Source organism: Lichenostomus cassidix, chromosome 25 (genome assembly GCF_008360975.1).
Source record: "Lichenostomus cassidix isolate B80296 chromosome 25, HeHo_3.0, whole genome shotgun sequence".
In the NCBI taxonomy this organism is placed as follows: domain Eukaryota; kingdom Metazoa; phylum Chordata; class Aves; order Passeriformes; family Meliphagidae; genus Lichenostomus; species Lichenostomus cassidix.
In genome coordinates, this window is record NC_139505.1 from 646551 (window position 1) to 666337 (window position 19787).

Here is a 19787-nt window from a genome sequence, read left to right on the forward strand (position 1 = left end):
AGGAGAAAAAACCTGGAATCAGGAGTTTTAGGGAATAGAGGTCTTTTCAATCCCTTTTTGACTGTATTTGATGTGAGGAGGTGGCTGGGACAGCACCTTTCCAGAGTGCAAAATTTCCATTTTTGGAACCACATGCTTTGCATTGGTGTGTGCACTCACACCCCGAGATGGTCCAAAAGCTCCCGGCTGCTCCAGAGTGTTTACTTTACACCCACCCTACTCACACTTTGAAGTAGATTTAAGTAACAACAACAAAATTATAGGCCCAGTATAAATCTTTAATCAGAACATATTTCCCCCTCCGAGCCTGCACTGCTGTGCACAATCAGAACGCAAATCAAAAGAAAGCAGAGTAAATTATTCATTGGGAATCTATTCCTGCTTTCCCTACATGGGAGACTCGGAGGCAGAGTTCAGGGTGTGTGGCTGTCTTGGGACTGTTAATATTCACTCCATTAAGTTGAGGATGGGTAAACTCCAGCTCCTGGTCCCTCTCTTCCATGCATGGGGGGCTGATCCGCGGCTAGAGTGACCCATGGCTAGGAGCTCCACCGGCACATTCTCCAGCCCTTCCGTGCAGGACAGTTTCTCCCACCCAACCCGTGGGACGATGCTTGCATGTCCACACCTTCCCTCACACCAAAAAGTGTCTGCACGGATTTACCCCTGGGGAAATGATTCCCCTGAGCCAACCTGGTGTCTCACCAGCTCTTCCCATCCCTCCCTCATCCCACGCATCGCACCCACCTACACAGGCTATTTGTGGAATGCCCAGCAGACACTGAGCCACACCTGCCCACCAAGCTGCTGTTTGCCGCTGACGGGACACGGAGATGTCGGGAGGATCTAAATATTTAGGCAGAGTTACCAGAGCTGTTTGGAGAATGGGCTTTTGGAGGGGATATTATTATTATTATTATTATTATTATTATTATTATTAAAACCCTCATGGTATTTATCCAAGGAATGCCTGGACCCATCACTGCTGTGTGTCTGACACAGCGCACTGTTCTCGGCCGTTAGTGGAATCAAACCCCTTTTTCTTGAGGGTTTTTTTTTTAAATTTTATTTCAGAGTCACGCTCCATGGCACAAACTGTAAAAATACATTTTAAAATGGCCAAAACAGACAGGTCGAGACCTTTCTGCTAACAATCCTCCACCCCATCCTTGAAATCTAAAGTAGTGAAGGATTTTGCAGAAAATAATGGATCATTTTCCCATTTACCCATGATTCAAGGATTAATAACTAATCCCATCAAAGGACATCTGCTTAGATTGTTCCTTGTCAGTGAAAGTAAATAGAGCCTTTTAGTCTTTAGACCTAAACTCCTCTGAGGTTATTATGCGGAGGAACCTCCTACAAGCGGTTGCTTTCTCTGTCGCTCCTGCTGTGACTAACCCTGGAGGGAGAAAGCAAACTTTGCAAGTCCCTGGACATAAAGGTTATTTGCTAGAATGGAAGAGACTTTTATGAGAGGCCGGGTAAGCTGAGACCCTCACCCTCCCCTAAGGCTTGGCTCGGGCAGGGGGATGCAGCCCGCCAAGCCCTTTGAGCTGCTTTGTCCTGCCTCTGTGGCACATTTCGGGTAAAGCCGGAGCTTTGCTCTCCTGAAAGCTTCTTCCCTACTTACATGCTGCTCCAGATCAGCTCTTTGGGGGTTAAACGGGAAAACGAGGAACTGTTTGGGTCGGGGTTGGCCCAACCAAAAATACCCAGGGGTGGCAGGAAAAGTCTGGAAGGTGTGAGCGTGGGAGGGGTGAATGGGGTTGGGGACCCATGGGGATGGCAGAGGAACCTTGGGGGAAGCAGGGAGGGGGTGACACAAGTCTTGAGGGCAAAAGATCTTGGAAATAATGAAGTTCTTGTTAAACAATGGCGTCAGAGCATTACTTTGGTTTTCATCAGTGGGGCTCCCAAAGCTGCTTTTTGGGGGCATGGAGACATTCCCAAAGGAGTTCTGGCCAGGAGGGGCTAAGCCAAAACGTGAGAAAATTGCCCCAAATGAGAGGAGCCTTGTCTCTTCTGCCCAGCAGCTGCTCTCTGTAAATATTGAAGAACGGCACTGCCCAGGGCAGAAAGGCTCCCAGAGGGGAGATCCCTCCGGGTCACCTGGGGAGAGCCCAGCACAAGGCACAGCAGATCCCATCTCCCTGCTCTCTCCTTCTGCTGGGGTGGAAATAACCACTGGTGCCCGTGCCAGGCCGTTGGAGGGATGCATGCCGTAAGCATTTCAGAACATCTAAAATTAGACTTTGTCTTTTTTCCCCCTACCAGAACATGGCTGAGTGTCTCATCCACCAACACCAGCTGTGGATTTTTTTGCTCTCGCTTTGGAAAAAGCTTCCTCAGAGATACAGACAAAAAAGAAATGCTGCTCCACCCTCTCTCCTTGGCACACATGAAATACAAGAGTAATTACAAACTGGGGCTGTGGGCCCCAAACCCAGACCCTGCTCTGGGCTATTGAGGGAAATCGTTCAAAATCCAAATGGAAACCAACCCCATAAGCCTTTTGCTGTGTGGGGAAGCCAGTCCTGCTGTGCTCAGCCCTCCCAGCCCTCCGGACCTGCAGCCCCAACACTGCCAAGCACCAGACTCGGCTCCGAGCTCCGGCGAAGGGAACAATTGCAGGCAGAGCCAGTGGGAGTTCAAAAGGAGCAATACTGAATTAAACGATAGCAATTTCCCTTATTTTCTGCTGCTTAAAGGTGCACGCTGGGAATGTTTAAATATCCTTGTTATCCCCTTCAATACCTAGGGAACATTTTTTTAACGAGCTGGGCTGCAATCAGGCCGTGTTCGTGCCAGGCATCCCTTACAACAGCCATTCTCCAAAAGAGCTGTCCAGATCAAAGCCCTTTGAGGTAGAGAAAAAGGCACCTGCTGGACAGAGGGCTCCGGGCAGCTGAGCTGCAGTAGGTGCTGGGGGGTCACTTCACCCAATTTTACCAAGACAAAACAGAGCTCCCCTCCAACACAGAAGGAAAGAATTTTGGTATTTAGTTTAGGTTTGGCTTTTGTGCATTTTTCCTGTTTTGGGTTTCGTTTTTTTCATGTTGGTTTGGAGGTGAGCTGAAGTTGAGGATAGCATCATATCTGAGGCTGAGATGGTCTGATATAAATGAATTTGCTTGTTTTCAGGCTTCAGCCTCCTTCCCCTTTGAAGCTACCAGGTTACATGGGTACCTTTAAAAGCATTGAGCTACTGTTCAGCCTTTGGGATGCACTATTAAAATATCCTGAATTACTAAAACCTCCACCTGAGGTAGGAAACACTTGGTGGGGAGAGGCAGGAGGAAGTCATGAGGCTTTTTAGCCCTGAGACAAGAACCCTCGCTGTGAGGGTCTCAGTCAAGGATGGAGCAAAGGGTGTACATACCCGGCACAGAGGCTGTGGACAGGCAGGAGCTGCCTGAATACAGCTGGCACAGCCCTACAGGCCTGGGCTTCGGAGCTTCTCAGCTGCTGTCCTTCAGTGTGCACCCGCTTGCTTCAAAACGCAGCTTTTGTTGGCATTTTCTTTGTCTGGGGGATGCTGAAACGGTGGCACTGCATGGCCCAAGCAGCAACAAAAGTGCCCAGCGAAGGCAGAAAAATGCCATCCATGGGGTGGGGTTTGGCACCAAGACAAAGACATTTATTTAGAAACCACCCAGCTCCAGACCCTTTTCCCTTCACCCAAATCTACAAGGCACTAATTTGCTCAGGCAGCTGCACCCCAAATTTTGAGACGACTGGGACTGCTGGGAGAATCTCAAACAAAAACCTGTATCTGAATATCCCACAGCAGCAGCAGCCACACACACTTTCCGAGGCAGTGTGGACATTGTCTACGGAAAATAACACACAGCTTGTATAAAGTCATGCATCTTTGTGGACGTCTCAATGCAAATACTTAAAAGGCCAAAAATCCTCTCTGACCCATCCTTGGCATTTCTTACCGAGCTCACACATCTTCCACATGGAGCCTTCTCTGAGCTGGCAGGCAAAAAAGGAGGGAATTTCCTTTAAAAAACCCAGCAGGGAGGCTGCTGGCTGCTCCACGCTGGGGCTCTGCAGGCTCAGAGGTGCTCACTGGTGTCCAGCACCCAGCAGTGAGCACAGGGAGCACCCGTTGCTTTTCCCCGAGCAGGAAACGGCTGCAGACAGGGAGTTTCACAGAGGGCATTTTGTCCCTCTGCATGCACAGGGGCACAGAGAGCAATTCCCTGCAGGTGCCTTTCGTGGAGGGAGCCGCGAGCTGCTTGGGTGGATGGAGTTGGTGTGTGCCTGTGTGCAGCTGGGTGGAAATCCCTCTGTGCTCCCACCCTGCATGCGGCCTCCGTGTGCCACGCGTGTGGGACACACACCCTGCATGGACATGGCATGCACGGGTAAGGTGCACAGGAATAAGGTGCACATGGATAAGATGCACACGGATAAGGTGCACATGGATAAGATGTACATGTATAAGTTGAACACAGACAAGGTGCACACAGGGCACACATGACAAGGGTACACCAGGATAAGGCACGCCCAGGTTTATGCACAGCCTGGGGCTCCGGAGCAGTTTTGGGGGTGCTGCTGCTGAATGCGCCCCCCCACCCCCACTGTGATGTGCATGGCCTCTCCGCGGGTCTCATCTTGGCAGGGGGCTACTGGTAGGGAAGGGGCTGGGGGACTGCAGGGACAGAGCTGCACCCACAGAGCTGTGGTGCCTTGCAAAGATTCATCACAATAAACCAGGTGGGGTGCACAGGTGGGGGACACTCCTCCCTCCCCCCCGTGTGCTCTGCAAACCAGACCCTTCTGGGCGGAATTACGGGTTTGCTATGGGTTTTCTGAAGGTTTTTTTTTCAATTTTTAATGGGTGCGAGGGCTGTGCAACTCCGTGCGGGGGAAGGGGGATGCGGCTCCTCCGCGGCCCCGGCTGCGCGCAAGTAGCGCGGGGCTGAGGCGGCGGCGGGAGTCCCGCGAGTCCCTGTCCGCCTGCCTCCCCCGGGACACCCACCGCCAAAAATCCCGGGTTTCCGAGGTGAAAATCCTCCTGGATCATCTAAGACTGACCTTCCCCCCCGCCGCCGGCGGCGAGATTTGCCTTCTAGCAGAAACGCGCTTCAAAAATAAGTTTAAAACGCCCTTTTTGCGGCACCAACGCCCCTTTCCATGCCCTGTGGCAGCGCCTGGCACTGGAAAAATAAATGTGAGATGAGATGAGATGAGCACAAAGCTCCCGAGCTGGAGGCAAAAGCTGCGTGCTTTACACTGGAGGAGCCAGCATTGCCGAGGGAATTCCGAAAAAAATGGGATGAATTTCTCTCTCACTTTGCTCCCACCCCTCATCTTTAAAGTTCAGTATCAGAGAAAATAAAGAAGTGCTTTGAGACCCAAAAAATGAACGTCTGTCCCGGCTGAAGGCAAAGGTTCCCACTTTCTTTAATTGCTGCTTTGGGATAAGGAGAGGAAAAAATGATAATAATCCACTCTTTTTTTACATAATCTGGTGGGCGATCCCGCCGTCCTCGCTGGCGGGTGGGGAAGTGATGCCAGAGGCTCTCGGGTATGAAGTGAGGATTTCTGCAGGGAAAACGTTTCATCTCGTTGGTCGTCGGTAGCTGCGAATTTACCAAGAGAGGGGGAAAAGAAAGTGAATTCTAATTTTTTTAAATCTCCTTTCCATACAGTGTTCCCTGCATTTCAAAACTCATGGGAGGTTTGCAGGAACGTCGGCTGAATTCCAAAAATACAAATAATAATAAAATAAAAATATAAAACGGGAAGGACAGAGATGGTCGGGGTAACACACTGTTCCTCCGCCCGTGGCTGGCAGGATGTTCGTCGGTTCTGGCCATTCGCACTGAGTAAATGAATGGAAAAAATAGAATAATAAAAATAATAATAAATCCTGGTGACTCGGGAATTAATGAGGAATGGGGTAGAGGAACTCAGAGAGCAGCGACCCGGACGGGGCTAGGAAAAGCGGCTCAGATACCGAAGTCGGAATGCAACTGACGAAAAGGGCTTTTGCCAAATACATATTTTTTAAAAATCAGGGGAAAAAAAAAGAAAACTGGAAAGAAAGAAGGAAAGAGACCCCCGCAATTGCCTGCTTCCACGGCTGTTGCCCCTTCGAGCAGGAATAACCCGGGCTCCGGCGCACGGAGCCGGCCGAGTTTGCGGGGACGCTGCAGTGCCCCCGGGGCTGGGCTGCTGCCACCCCCACCACCCCTATCCCCCGCGGAGCCCTTGGGGAGCTTTTGTTCACTTTGGGTACTTTTATCTATATTTTTATCACTTCAACCAAACCACAAAACACGCTTAGTGTAAGGAATTAATTCGTGATTTTGAGTTCATTCTCTTTATTTGGGAGTTTGGACGGCGGGCAAAAGAGAGAAAATGTTATTTTTTTAGGGGTAAAAATGAATTAATCCTAAGTAGGGAAAAGAATTGGAGCCCAGCTTGAAACGGGCGTTATTTTTTACTACGCCGTGATTACGGTTTGTGGAAGGAGGGAAACAAAGTCATTTCCCAAACCGAGGAGGTAAGCCCAGTGCCGGGGGAAACTTCATAAGATGCCACCGAGGAAAACGCTTCGATGCCCTCCCCGAGCGACACAGCGGAAAAACCCGCTCCGTGCGCTACTCCTGCCGTGACCCCCCAGCTTTAATCAGCATTCAGGAAATGCCAAGGAGACTTTGCCCCTAATCTGTGCTTATTAAGCAAAGAAACCCTGCGATGTTTAAAAAATCGCAGGTAACGACGGAACTCGCGATCGAACGCGTGCGCCCGAGATCGCTGCTTTATGGTGGGGGTTTTGTTATTAATAAAATGCAAGAAGTCAGTAGTTACCTTTATAATACTCTCTCGGGCTGGGGCTGGAGCGGTCCGACCCCGGCACCGGCTCCCCGCGTGTGCCCGAATTTTACAGGGTTATTTCTCGCTGTTTGCTGAGGGCACCGTGCGGTTTTGGGGGGTGGTCCTCAGCCGGCGGAGGAACCCCTCCGCTCAGGCCGGACCGTGCTGCTCGCCGGGAGCTTATTTCAAAGAGAGAAAAATTTTATTTGAATTAAGGAGCAAATTCGGAGCAGCCACGCGGGCCCCAGCCCCTCGTGCCTGCGGCCCCCGAGCACTTCGTGCCCCCCCCGGCTCGGCTGCTTTCCTTTAAAAGCACCCAAATACCCTCAAATAACCTTTTTTCCCCCTTGTCCCCGTTCCCCCGCACGCCTCACCCCAATTCCCACCTCCAAACCCTGCTGCGATTCTCTCGCCCCGCTGCGGAGAGAGAGGTTGCCATATTTGCATATATGGTAATGAGCTCCTAATTGCCAGGCTTGCTGCGCTTAGCTGATCGATTTCGAGCAATCCAGAGGTTAAGGAAGCTTGGAAATAGCGCGGCTCCCTGCTCCCCCCTCCCCCCGGAGCCCCCTCGGCCGCCCCCCCGCGCGATGGAGCTGGCCCCGCATTTGCATCCCAACTTTTTTTAACTCTCACACGTACACTTTACGTATCGGCTACGTGGAGGCTCCTCGGCCGCTCCTATATATCCTTACGCCGGGCACGGCCCCGGCTTCTCCGGCGGCGGCTCCGGGTTCGGGGCCACGGCGAAGACCCGCGGGCTGCGGGGCAGGGGCGAGCCGGGCCGGGGGCGGGCAGGTGAGGGCAGGGCAGGTGAGGACACGGCAGAGTGGGCAGGCAAAGCGAGCAGGCGAGTGAGGGCAGCTTAAGCAGGCAGGCAGGGCAGGTAGGCAGGAGAGCAGTGCAGACAGGTAGGCAGACAGGGCAGCGCGGTGCAGGGAGGGCAGAGCAGGCAGGACCCGCTGGCCATACGGGCCGAGGTGGGTGAAGAAGTAGAGGTAACCCGTGAGAAAGAGGGGCTGCAGGGCCCTGCTCCCTCGGCTGACCATCGCCCACCCACCCCCGCCCCGTGCTCGCGGCCGAGCCGGGACGCGGAGCCCCCGCGGAGCCCCCCGCAGCCTCCCGCGCCTCGTCGGGCCGGCCCCGCACAGCCGGACAAACAATGTGAGACTTGGCGGAACAAAAGCGGCGGGGCTTGGGTTGCTGAACACGTCTGAGGCCAGACGAGCCGCGCGATTTATTGGACTCGGTGAGAAAACCATAATAAAAAAAAAAAAATAAGGGGGGAACGGGGGCGGAGGGGGGAGAGGATTCTCAAAGCGTCTTTATTATGGGCTGGGGGCCGCAGAGCTCCGGGGCCGGGTGGGGGATGCCCCGGGAGCGGGTCCAGCTCCTGCCCGGGGCTGCGAGCAAGGGTCCAGCCAGGGCTGGCTGCGGAGTCGGAGTTTCTCCCAAAACTCCTGAGGCAGGGGGAACTTCTCTTCCTTTTCCCTTTTCTCCCGTCCGGCGGCATCCTGGCATCCGAGCTAAGAAAGTTTGGGGACGGCCAAGCGCGTCCCCCTGCTCCCCCCCCCCCCCCCCTCCCGCCGTGCTTTTCTCTCGGTCCGCGGGTGACCCAGACCCACTCTGTGTGAGAGGTTCACTTCTTTCACCTCCTACCGGCTCCAGAGTCCAGTTTTGAGATGTGGAGGCCCCCCTGCAATCCGCCACTGCACGTCGGACAGGGAGTGGGAGCGGCCTGGAAGGACTCGGCCATTCCTGGTTCTTGTCTCCACTCCACGCGCGCCCGTGGGTTCGCTGTTTCCCTCCACACCAATCCTCGGGGCTTTGTGCTTTGCTCGAGGGGGATGGTCGCGGTGCGTGGGCGTGGAGTGTCCCCCCGCCCGTGTTCCGGAGGGAGAGGCACCCCCAAATCCTCGCTCCTGCAGGTGCCTTCCCTTCGGGAGTGGCCGGGGTGCTGCGGGGCGCGGGCGGCGGGGACACTCACACGGGCGACCCGCGAAGCGAAGGGCCCCCTTACCCCTATCCCTCAATAGGATTTTGGGAGGGGTGGGATGCACAGAGCTAGATCCCCATTACGGAATAAGCAAATCCCAGTGGATGGGGAAATCCTAGTGAATGAAACGCGAGTGGAAACAGACCCAGAGCAAAGGTTCCACACATCCTCCTCCACGGTCCGCGACAGAACGCAAATGGGTGCGGAGCAAAGGGGGCACGATTCCTCCCCACCTCGCGAATTTCTCGAGTGGCATTTCTTAAATTTCTCCCCCCACCCCATAACGGTCAGAGCCTCTCTATTAATATCCCCACACCCCATGAATTCCTGTCCTAGAGGGGCCACGCTAAGGCTCCCCCTCATCAGGCCGGGGAGGGCACCAAAATTAAATGGGTTTACGTTTGTTTTTTTTTAAGAAATTATTGAAACCAGACATGATGCCCTGGCCGAAATTCACCTCTCGGTTGCAACGGGCCCGGGTGTTCCCGTCCTGCCGCCGATTGAAAATCCCAAATGGCTTTTTTCTTTTTTCCTTTTTAATTTTTGTTTTTCCTGCCAAAGAAGCTTTCATCTTTATTTTAATTTTTATTTTAATTTTTATTTTTAATTTAACTCATGTTTTAGTTCTTAATGCCTTTTTCATTTTTCTTTTTTTTTTTTTTTTTTTTTTTGGTCTTAAAAAAGCCTCCTCCCTGCAGTCTGTTCTTGATTCTTTTCTCAGCGCAGGGAAGAAGCTGTGCTCAAAGAGTGCACGGGGAAAAATCAACCCGGGCTTATTTTGGGCTATTTTTCAGTTCGTACATGGACTCCCGGCTCTGCAAAAGAAGCACATGGTACCCACTAGGTCAGGTCCTGCCTAGCTCGTCTCCGTTTTTAGCCGCCGAAAATTAAGTTTTTATTTATGCACTGGTATGGGGGAAATGTTAAGGCTGGAAATCTTCAAATCTGCCGTTATAGGGGAGATCCTGAGATCGCGGCGGCGGCGGCCCCTTCTGTTTCCCTGCGGTTTGGATTTTTTTTTCCCGGAAAGACAGCAAAGCACGGAGCAGGTTTTTATTTCCTAAGACTCTCAAAACACACCCGAGCATTTTCTGCAAATCGCTCTTGTCCTTCCCTAAATGCACCCAGATCGGGCTGGTTCTAACGCGATGGTAATTTTTAATAAAATTAGAAATAAAAATGCACTGTCATCGGGGTAATCCCAGGGAGAACTCAAATTTGAAAGCGAAATCCTTGTCTTTGCAGCCTTTTTCAGGATAAATAGAGAAATTCGCCGTGTTTCTTCTTTTGGCAGGTTTAAAAAAATTGTAATTTCTGGAGGGGCCTGAAATAGAAATTTAGATTTTTTTTTTTAATGTGAATTTAATAAAGAGGAGAATAAAAAGAAGGGGAGGCGTGTGGTTGTGTCCCTAAAATCCCATCTCAGTGAGGGTGGGGAGTGGTTAAAGCCGGCCCCTCCAGGACCCCACAGAACTGCTCCACGGACAGCCACGAGTGAAGGCTGCGTGGGCACCCCCGGCGCTGCCGCCTCTTTAACCAACCCCTCTATGTCTTCTCTTCCAGGAGAGCTCCGGCTCCGCTCGCTGCTTCACCCCGGCTCCGCTCTGCCCACAGAAGAGAAGCCGCTGGCGTGGGGAGGGCGGCCCAGGTGGGTGATGGGGAACCACGGGAGGAGAAATCACGGGGAGCACAGACCCTGGGGTGTGAGCGGCCCCGGGAGGGGTCGGGGGGGACCCCTTACCCAAAAGAAGTTGGAAGCTGCAATTCAGGAGGAGGGTGCAGGTGGGGGGAGCCCTGGGTGCCTCCAAGGGGTGCTGCAGCCCACTCCCCATTCCCCGTGAGCACCCACAGAGTCTTCCCGAAATCTGCGTTTTTCGCCCCACCCAAGAATGAAAGTGGACGAAGGGAAAGGGGTAAGGGACAACATCACACCCCAAACCCTTTTGTGCCGGCAGGGGCTCACAGAGAAGGCAGGCAGAAGGCCACGGGGAGGGGCTGTCAGCGAGGCAGCGACAGTCCTGGGGGGCAGAACCCCAACTCCGCCAAGCGGGGCCAGAATATTTTGGGGTTATTTCCACATCCCTCGTCCCCCTTTCCCCACTCCCAGGCAGGCCTGTAAGTGCTGGGCCTGATGAGGGCCAGACCGGTGGGCTCCCATTTTCCCAGTGGCGGCGACAGGGAGATAATGCCCTGACAGGGTGGATGTGCTGTACTGGTGGTGACAGCGGGAAAACCTAGCTCCGGGAAAGAGACAAAAGCCATGAGAACTTCCCAGCCCAAACTCACAGACCCAAAGCCAGCGGGCTTTCCACTGGGAAAAAAAAATTGCACGGCAAAGAGAACTTAAACAGAAAATGAAAATATTCCCACCCCAAACCTCTTGTTCTTTCTTGTTCAAGGAAAAATCATGTTTGTTGTTTTGGGTTTGTTTTTTTCTGTTGTTGTTGGTTGGTTGGGTTTTTTTTTTTTGGGTTTTTTTTTAATGGGATCTGTATTATAGCAAGAAAATCAAAGGGTATTTAATGGTGAGGTTAAAACTACAGAAATAAAACAGCATTTTTTCCCATCCGGGATCTGCACACTGCGGCCAGGTCCTGCCACTGGCATTGAGTGTGTCTCCCCTTTCTCGGGGAAGGGGAGCCAAGGGGGCTGAGTTTGGGGGGCAGGAAAGTGGAGAGCTGGGGAGGTGGGAGGATGGTCATGGCGCATGGAGGAGACTTGGTGTTGGCGATGGGTGGTGGCCGCTGGTGCTGAGGGTGGTGGCGATGGTGACGGGTCGTTGTGCTGAGGGTGGTGAGCTCCATGGTGATGAGGGTGGTGATGAAGAAGATGATGATGATGTTGAGGAGGGTGATGTTGGTGATGGTGGCAATCGAGAGTGATGGTGGAGGTGCTGCTGGTGGTGGCACCGAGCGGGGGAGATGGCAATGGCGGAGATGGTGGCGGCGATGGGGCATACGGGGGTGACGGCCGGCAAAGGTGCTGGGGGGCGATGATGGGGAGCGCGATGGCGGGGATGGAGGTGACAGGTGGGGGTGACGGGTGGCGGCGACGCGCGAGTGCGCGCGGCCCCTCCCAGCCCATTGATGAAGCGATGGGCGCTGCAGAGGGGCGGGAGCCGGGCCGGGTGACGTCAGGCGGGGCCGAGCCAATGAGCGGCGGCGGCGAGGGCCGGGAGTGTGAAAGCATGAATGAAAAGTGCCGCGCGCCTCTCCCCCCGGCGCAGAGGCTGCGGGCAGAGGCTGCGGGCAGCAGGTACGAGCCGAGCCGAGCCGAGCCGAGCCGAGCCGAGCCGAGCCGAGCCGAGCCGCCGCGAGGGCCCCCGAGCCGCCGGTAGGGCCCCGGCACCGGCACCGGCACCCCGCGCTGCCGGCGCTCCGCTCCGCGGGAGAGGCGCGGGCGGGGGCGGCGGAGCCGCGGCGTCTCGGCGGATCGAGGGCTCCGCGCCTCCCCGAGCGCGAAGGGTGAAAGAGGGATGCAGGTGAAAGAGGGATGGAGCGGAGCAGGTCGCTCGGCGAGGGGAGGCATGCGGGTGGAGGCAGGCGGGAGGGATGCGGGCTGCCACAGGGAAGGAGAGGGATGCGGGGTCCTTCCCTGAAGAATGGAGGGATGCGGGCTGCCCTGGAGCGGAGGAACGGTGGGGCGATGCACGTTCCTCCCCGGAGGAAGGAGGGGTGGAGGGACGCAGATCACTCTGGAGAAGGAGAATGAGGGGTTCCCCCCACACTCGGAGAAAGGAAGAATGGAGGGAAGCAGAGCCCCCGAAGGAAGGACGGAGGGATGCGTGGTCCCCGCGAAAGAAGAAAGGACGAGGGATACGGGGAGAGGAAAGCGAGGGATGCGGGTCCCTGCTGGGGGAAAGCTGAGCTCTCCCTCTGAACGAACGGAGGGCTGCGGGTCCCGGTCCCTGACCGAGATGCGCGATGCTTGCTCAGGGCCGGGGTCCTGAGCCGCGAGCAGGAGTCGTTCCCTTCCTTCTTTCCTCCCTTCCATCCCTTTCATCATTTCCTCTGTGTTTTCTGTGTTTATTCATCGCTGTTCCCCCAGATCTTGGCTGAATCCAAAGCATCACAAGTTACTATTTATATTAACCGGCAGGTTTTTCTCGCAGTCATTTTGTTTAGAGAGTGTTAAACGCATTTGTGGGTGGGGAAATGTCCTTTTGGTCTTTTAGGCATATTTTAAGTTGCGGGCGCAAATTATATTTGCTTTGATTATTATCAGTTTGAATGCATTAATTTGATAGTTATTAAAAATAATGTGGGCTTAATTCTCGGCACCTGCAGAAAATCATTTGGTTTGCAAATGAAACAAATTGAAACTCGGCAGAAAACAGGCAGCTCCTGCGTGGTTATCCTGTAATTCTGCTCCAAATTGTGTCTCCGAGGGGCCTGATTCTGCCTGTCCCAGTGATGCTCAGGACTCTCCGCCCAGGGCTGGTTGGGCTGCGGGAACAGGGCCAGGGCTGTAGCTGTGTGAGGATATTATGTATCTGGCTGCTAATATTTGCATCTCTTTTTATTCGTTTTCCTCCCTCGTTCCTTCCTTAAAAGCCACGTGCCCCCGAACCTCTGGAGAAGAGGAGGTTGGCTTTTTCCTGCTGATGCTGTAGACTCCAGGGGTTGGTTGTTATCTTTGGTTATCTAGCTGTATGAGTGGTGTCGATTCTTCATAAAGCTAGATAACCGAAAGTAAAAATAACCCCATTACACGCCTGAGGAGGATGTGGAGAAGAAAGGAAATTCATCAAAAGGAAGAGGAGGAAAAGAAAAAATTAAGAGAGAAAAAAAAAAAAAGAAGAGAAAGGAAATGAGAGGCGGAAAAAATGGGGGAAAAGACAACTTTCAGAGACTGGAATTAAAACCCGAGGTAGGATTTTTTTTTTCATTTTTTTTTTAATTTTTTTTTTTTTTTAAACCTATTTGCCTCCCGTGATTTTAAGAGTTTACTGATTCTGGGCATGGGAAGAAACCATCTGTATTGAGAAAGACAAAGATGTTGCCACTCTCTCCTCGGCCGTTAACTGTAATTGAATTAACAAAGTAAAACTTCCAATCAGATTATGAATTAGTTAAGTCCAGGACCCAGACTACAGATCAAGGATGAACTTTCATTGCATAACCAGTCGTAGAGCATCAGAGAATCCATAAATCAATACAGATTACTGTGTTGGATTATCTGTTTAATAAAGCAGCAACAGAGAAATGTTTATTAATGGTTATTTTGCAAATATGAGTGCTGGATTCTTTTTCCTTTTTTTCTACCCTCCCTCCCCCTTTTCCCTATCTGTTGTAAAGATACATATATTTTCCTCCCTGACAGCTATAACTTGATATCAGTATTAGAAAGGATATGGTGATTTGGAAAATGGTTTCTTGCAGTTTCCTTTGTTTTTCTTCCCGAGTATCTCTATCCAAATGCTTTCTTTCTTCTTTTAACCCTTTGTCTATGAACGTTTCTTTGAATGGACTCAAGATTCTGATTTGGGGATTTACTATATATATATATATATATATATATGTATAGTGTATGGAACTGCATGAGACTAATTGGGGAACTTGATTTTGCTTAATTTTTTTCTCTGTAAATTGGTGCTGGTTCTTATCCCTCTTTACTGGATTATGCATCAACCTCTTCCTTAGGGAAACCGAGATTTTTTATCTGCTCTACTGTAGAAGGGAATTTTGGGTCAAAGTGGGTGCTTCCCACTTGCTTTTAATAGTCACACTGGTTGCCTGAGATGCCACCTGGAAAAGAGTCCTGTTTGAAAAGGTGTCTTGGTCTTGCTTAGAAGAACACAAAGATCTCATGGTGGATTAAGATAAAATAATATCAGAACGGTGATTTCAAGGAGGGGAAAAAAAAAAACCAACCCCAGAAAAGACTTTATAATAATGAAGAGCTAATGCGGGTGACGGCACCTGAACTAATTTTGGAAAGGAGCAATTATAGCTTTGTGACTTTACGAAAACCCTCTTGTGAGAGATGTAGAAACGAGCTGACTTTTGACCTGTGCTGGACCCGCTCGTTTCACTCATGTGCTCATTTGGATCTTTAAAAAAACCAAAAGGGCAGAAGAAACTGTCCCTGGCACTTCCTTCGGGGAAGGGCTGTAGTGACAGGTGTGAAGTGAAAGATTTATCCTGCTCATGTGATTGCTTGAAATTAATAAACAAGATATCTTCCTCTCACCCATGGCCCTGTAATTCAGAATAATTTAGTGCATGTGTTAACTGGGAGTTCTTGTAGGGGGGAAAGCTTAGGGAAAACCTTCTTTCCATCTTCCCATTGAACACCCATTCATCTGGGTGCTGCCATTGTTTCTGGTGCTGTTCCCACAGCCCATAGTGACAGGGATGCAGGGAAGTTTTTACAAGCTGTTATTTGATTCCCTGGTCTCTGTTGCCATCCCGCTGCTCCTCCCTGGGACAAGTGAAGTGCTCCTCTCCTGGCCAGGTGGCTTGTCCCCAGTCAGAGAGGGACATCGCAGAGGACAGGCCAACAGGGAACCAGCTCCAGGAGCTTTGGTCCATGGACAGGGAGAGAGCATCCTCCAAGGAAGGGTAGAGATCCTCCATGAATGCTCACACCCTGAGCATCTGGTAGGATGAAGCTGGACACCCTTGGCTTTGGTGACAGTGGGATGTCACTGCACTGAGCTCTCCCCATTCATCCTTCCCAGGCAGACTGAGCCAAGAGAATTGTTGCTGGTCCAGCGGGGTGGTTGCCCCTCCAGCCAGGCTGATGGACCAGGATGTGTCAGTGGGCAGACGGCGGCACTGAGCAGAGGCCCAAAGTCCTGGTGTGAAGGGGTGCAGTGGCTCCCCAAGGGGATGAGGGACTCTTATTCTGGGTGAGCACTGGGAAGCTGCCATGTGCCACCCACCATTGGCCAGTGGCTTCGCTCAAGGGTGGGGAAAGGCGCCTTTTCTCCAATCAGGGGCTGGGAGCGGTGCTATGTGAGCATCTTTTGGTGCTCCTGGGTGACCAATCCTGCTCTGTGCGGCACTGCCATAGGCTGGTTTTGATGGTGTCATTTCTTGGCTATAACAAAGGCATGAGCAGGAGTGGGGGGATGCAAACTGGGACAAGGACAAAACTCATCCAAGAATTTAGCAAACCATGTGTGGAGAGCCTGGAGCCAGGGGAAGGAGGTGCCTGTGCTGATCAGGGATGGAAAGGATGGGTTTAAAGCCCACCAGGCCCAACCTGGCTCTCTGGAGCTTGGGCACCTCATTCTCAGCTGCAAAACCTCCCTTTACAATGCTTGTGACCCCCAGCGCCCTTCAGGGATATGGTGACACTGAGGGGCTAAACCATCATGTTCATCACCCATCCCTTTGTGCTCCCAGCCTGGGAGGGAAATGGGAACCAGTTCCAGCCCACTCGCTGCCCCTCAGCCGTTGGATGGCTCTCTTGCGGTTCCTGGTGCCGCAAGCTTTGCCGCAGCTCTTGGGGTCTGTGGGTGCTGTCAGAGCACGGCGCACTTTGGCTGGGTGGAATTTCTTTTTAATTTGAATTTTTGTTGTGAGGTGATGACCATTTCCAGTGGTGGGACTGTCCATGTGACTGTCAGCTTGGCTCTCTCAAGGGGCTTTGGAATAGTCTTGCAAACAGCTGATTTTTAATTTTCTTCTCCTTTTCTCCCTGATTTACTCCTGGAGTGCACTAGCAGTAAGCCCTGTGTGTTTGCGTGACATTGATCCAAATTGCAGTTTACATGTGGCCATTTAAGCTTGCTTGGACACTATGATTTGACTGGTTAACACTCAGCACTGTCTACTCTGTTCTCCCTTCTGGCCACATAACTGCTGGAGACATTAATAGGAGACACACTTGCATGTTCGGGAGTGAGGTATCAGCTCTCCACATCCCTTCTCCTGCTAAGCAGCAGTTTGGGGGGGAAAAAAGGGGAGAAAATGCAATACTAATTTTTCCATCATTCAGTGAGTCATTGAGAATGAGCCTATACAAATATAATTGTTGAATATTATTAATTTCTCTCAATAGATCCCCTTTAGCTTCTGCTTTTAATGCTTACGCTGGCAATGCAGAAATGCAGCAGAGCAGTTTGTTGCTGAGGCCAAAGCCCTTTGTACCACTCTCATTGTACAAGCAATGTGCTCTGGGTTGGGGGACTGGCAAAACAGCAGAAATACTCATGGTGGTCGGTGCTGTCAGTGGATAGGAGCTTTTACTTTGTGGTGGATAAAATATGTATTTTTTTTATATTTAGCATTTGAATTCTCAGCCCCAAATGATGAAAAGTAGTTGAAAAAGTAGTAAAAATGTTTTTTAAAAAATCAGGATTTTGGTGGTGTTTGAGGACGACATTGAAGGAATTTTCTGCTGTCCTTTAACAGTTTTAAACCGAAAACAAAAGGAGGCCCTGATGGCTCAAGTCCTTCGAGGTCTCCCTGGAGCATGAAGTGCCCCTTGTTCTCCCGGCACAGTTCCATGCACCGTGGGTTGGGCAGGTGTGGAATGGCACTGCAGTGCCATCACAAAGAAATCACAGCAATGTGATAGAAATCTGTGTGTATCTATATAGTTTTTAAACATGTAGATATAATTCCTTCCTCCAAGCAATTACAGCTGGATTTAGAGGGAGAGGGGATGGTTTTTCGAGATGCTCTCACGGCAAGGCTGGTAGCCAGCAGTGACTTGTTCCCAGCACCATTCCTCAAGGCTATGCTCTTTATGGGGTGTCGCATGGCCCAGCTCACCAGGCTGGGTTTGGGGGGATCTCTGTGCCAAGGAAAGCGTGAGGGTTCCTGCCATGGGTACCTACGCGGTCAGAAATGCTGATTGAAGCCTCCAGCTGCCGGACCAGGGCTGAGAGGGGAGCACATCTTTGTCCTGAGAACAGAGTCTTTCCTCTTCAAACAATCAGGGCTTCAAACCCCTGAGCGTTTTCAAGGGAGCGATTTTTATGTCGGGATTATGATAAACCGGCTGAGTGGGCGCGCTAAGCCGCCATAGGAATCAGATCAGGCCCTGCTTTAATTTCAGCAAGTGGCGGGTGTGTGGGAACGGAGGCTGGGGTGATGCTCGGAATTAACCGTCTGGGCTCTGGGCCCCGGTGCCCCCCGTCTCTGAGCACAGACTGGAGGAGGGGTGCGGCCAGGGTCGTGCTGTCCCTGTCCCCACCGTGCCTTTGCCGATGGCGTCTGGCCACCGATGCACGGCACTTCACAAGCTGCTTTGCACCACCCTGGGATAATTTTGGGGTGGCCAGTGCCGGTCTCTGTATGGCCGGAGAAGGGATTTCTTGAATTACCCCGCCCATCCCAGGGCGCAAACATGTTGCTGGGCGCCCAGCAAGCGGGACCGGATGGCTCTCCCGCACCCTGCCGGGGGGAAGCGGGTGGCAGTGCCCAGAGGGGGGTACAGCTGGAAGGAAAATGATGAGCTCTGTGGTCTTCTGGCTGCTGGGAGGAGACGGGCGCCAGCGGGCAGGTCGCTCAGATGCAGCCGGGGTGATTGGATGTGAAAGCCGAGCCGCGGTTCCCGCCGCCCGCGCTGGCAGCTTCGCTCTCCCCACTGCCCGCTGCGGCGGCGGCAGGTTTTGCTGGCCCCGGCTTGTGTGACAGCGTCGCCAGCATGACGGGGGGCCCCTAAATATAGTCCTGAGGCCGCATTTCGGCTTGCCCAGCGGGATTTTCAGGGACAGATATAGAAAGGGACGTGTGCGTGTGAGTCCCGACACCTTCCCCGCTCGCTGCCTCTCGCTGTAAGGGCTGGGGAAGGGGTGGTGGCCGCCGGGCGCGGGCAGGATCTGCTCCCGGCAAGGCTGTGATGGCCCCGGGTAGTTTTGCAGGAAAAGAGAAGGGAAATTTTGGTTTAGGGGTCCCGTGCCAGCTGTGGAGAGGGACGCCCTGAATCCTGGGATTATGGCTGGGGGGTGTCTGTGCGTACTGAAGTCTGCAAGGCTGATCGGGAGGTCTTGGACCGACACTCCTGGCTGAATCCATCTCTGGTTATCAGTGGATCACAGTCTTGCTCACTGAATAACTCCAGGATTTATCCTGCTACAGCTGAGAGCAGACTTGGACCTGGCATCTGTAACTGTACAGCTAAAGCTGCGTAATCCTCACCCAGCATCGACGGCCATGGCCTGAGCTTCGACTTTGACAGCCCAGGCTAGGTGTAAAAATAATTGTAATTCCACTTCCAGGGGTTTTAATATTGCTGGAGCAAGGACAAAGTGGGTAGTGCCAGGATGCTGGTGCAGGAGGAGGGACCATCCATGTTGGGTGCATCTGCTGGGTTTAACTGCTTGGTCTCATGTGATGCATTTTTACAGGCAGGTGGAGGACATGAGGTGGAGCTTGCTCTGGGATAGGGAGAAAATGCAGGTTATCAGAGGGGGGGAAAAAGATGATTAATAAGTGTTGGGAATGAAAAAGACTAGATACTCATTGGTGGTGGGATGGCCTGGCTTTGAGCCCTGTGTGTGGCTCCAGGGTGCTGTTGGCTCATTCCACGGCCTTGCATTGTTTAGGTCGAGGCAGGTAAACCAGGTTTAATTTGACCTTCTGCAGGTTCCTGCCCACTGGAAGCTCATCTTCTATTGGGAAAAAAAAGCAAAACACAGAAGCTTTGCTGGATCAGTGTGTGAGCTCTGGGAGAAGGAAAGGGGCTTCCCCAGATCCTCTTCACACTTTTGGAGACACTGGATGCTCTTTGGGAAGGAGGAAAGGCTGTCCGCAAGGAGCCTGGTTTTTTCCATCTGCCTCTCCCCCTCTGGCTTTTACTAAATTTCTGCTATTTTAGGTGAGAGTGAAATATTCAGCTTTTAGAGTATTTCATAGGAGCGGATTGTTTTAGGGATTCCCAGGCTGAACCAGGCAGGAATGTGTGTGAGCCAAATAACTTTCCTCTGGCATCAGCAGGCACCAGCTGCTTGGGAGGAAAGTGCTTGAAACCCTACAATTATGGGATAATGTATTCT

The 19787-nt window shown here is 52.2% G+C and overlaps 3 long non-coding RNA genes across 5 annotated transcripts in view; all 3 read left to right on the forward strand.

The window, feature by feature from the left end:
- Nucleotides 1-1355: 1355 nt before the first annotated feature.
- On the forward strand, nt 1356-2694 carry LOC146427097 (uncharacterized). The gene is made up of 2 exons (XR_014856545.1): nt 1356-1484; nt 2278-2694. It is a non-coding gene; the product is annotated as an uncharacterized LOC146427097 (long non-coding RNA).
- Nucleotides 2695-4864: 2170 nt separating this feature from the next.
- On the forward strand, nt 4865-5890 carry LOC146427098 (uncharacterized). The gene is made up of 2 exons (XR_014856546.1): nt 4865-5185; nt 5667-5890. It is a non-coding gene; the product is annotated as an uncharacterized LOC146427098 (long non-coding RNA).
- Nucleotides 5891-7649: 1759 nt separating this feature from the next.
- LOC146427099 (uncharacterized) overlaps nt 7650-19787 on the forward strand; it is a 29507-nt gene continuing 17369 nt past the window's right edge. For 2 of the 3 annotated variants that reach the window (XR_014856542.1, XR_014856544.1), the window contains exon 1: nt 13539-13702. This is a non-coding gene — a long non-coding RNA (uncharacterized LOC146427099). Of the gene's footprint in view, nt 8087-10396; nt 10482-13538; nt 13703-19787 lie in introns of those variants that run through there. The other variant, XR_014856543.1, reaches the window with a different exon arrangement.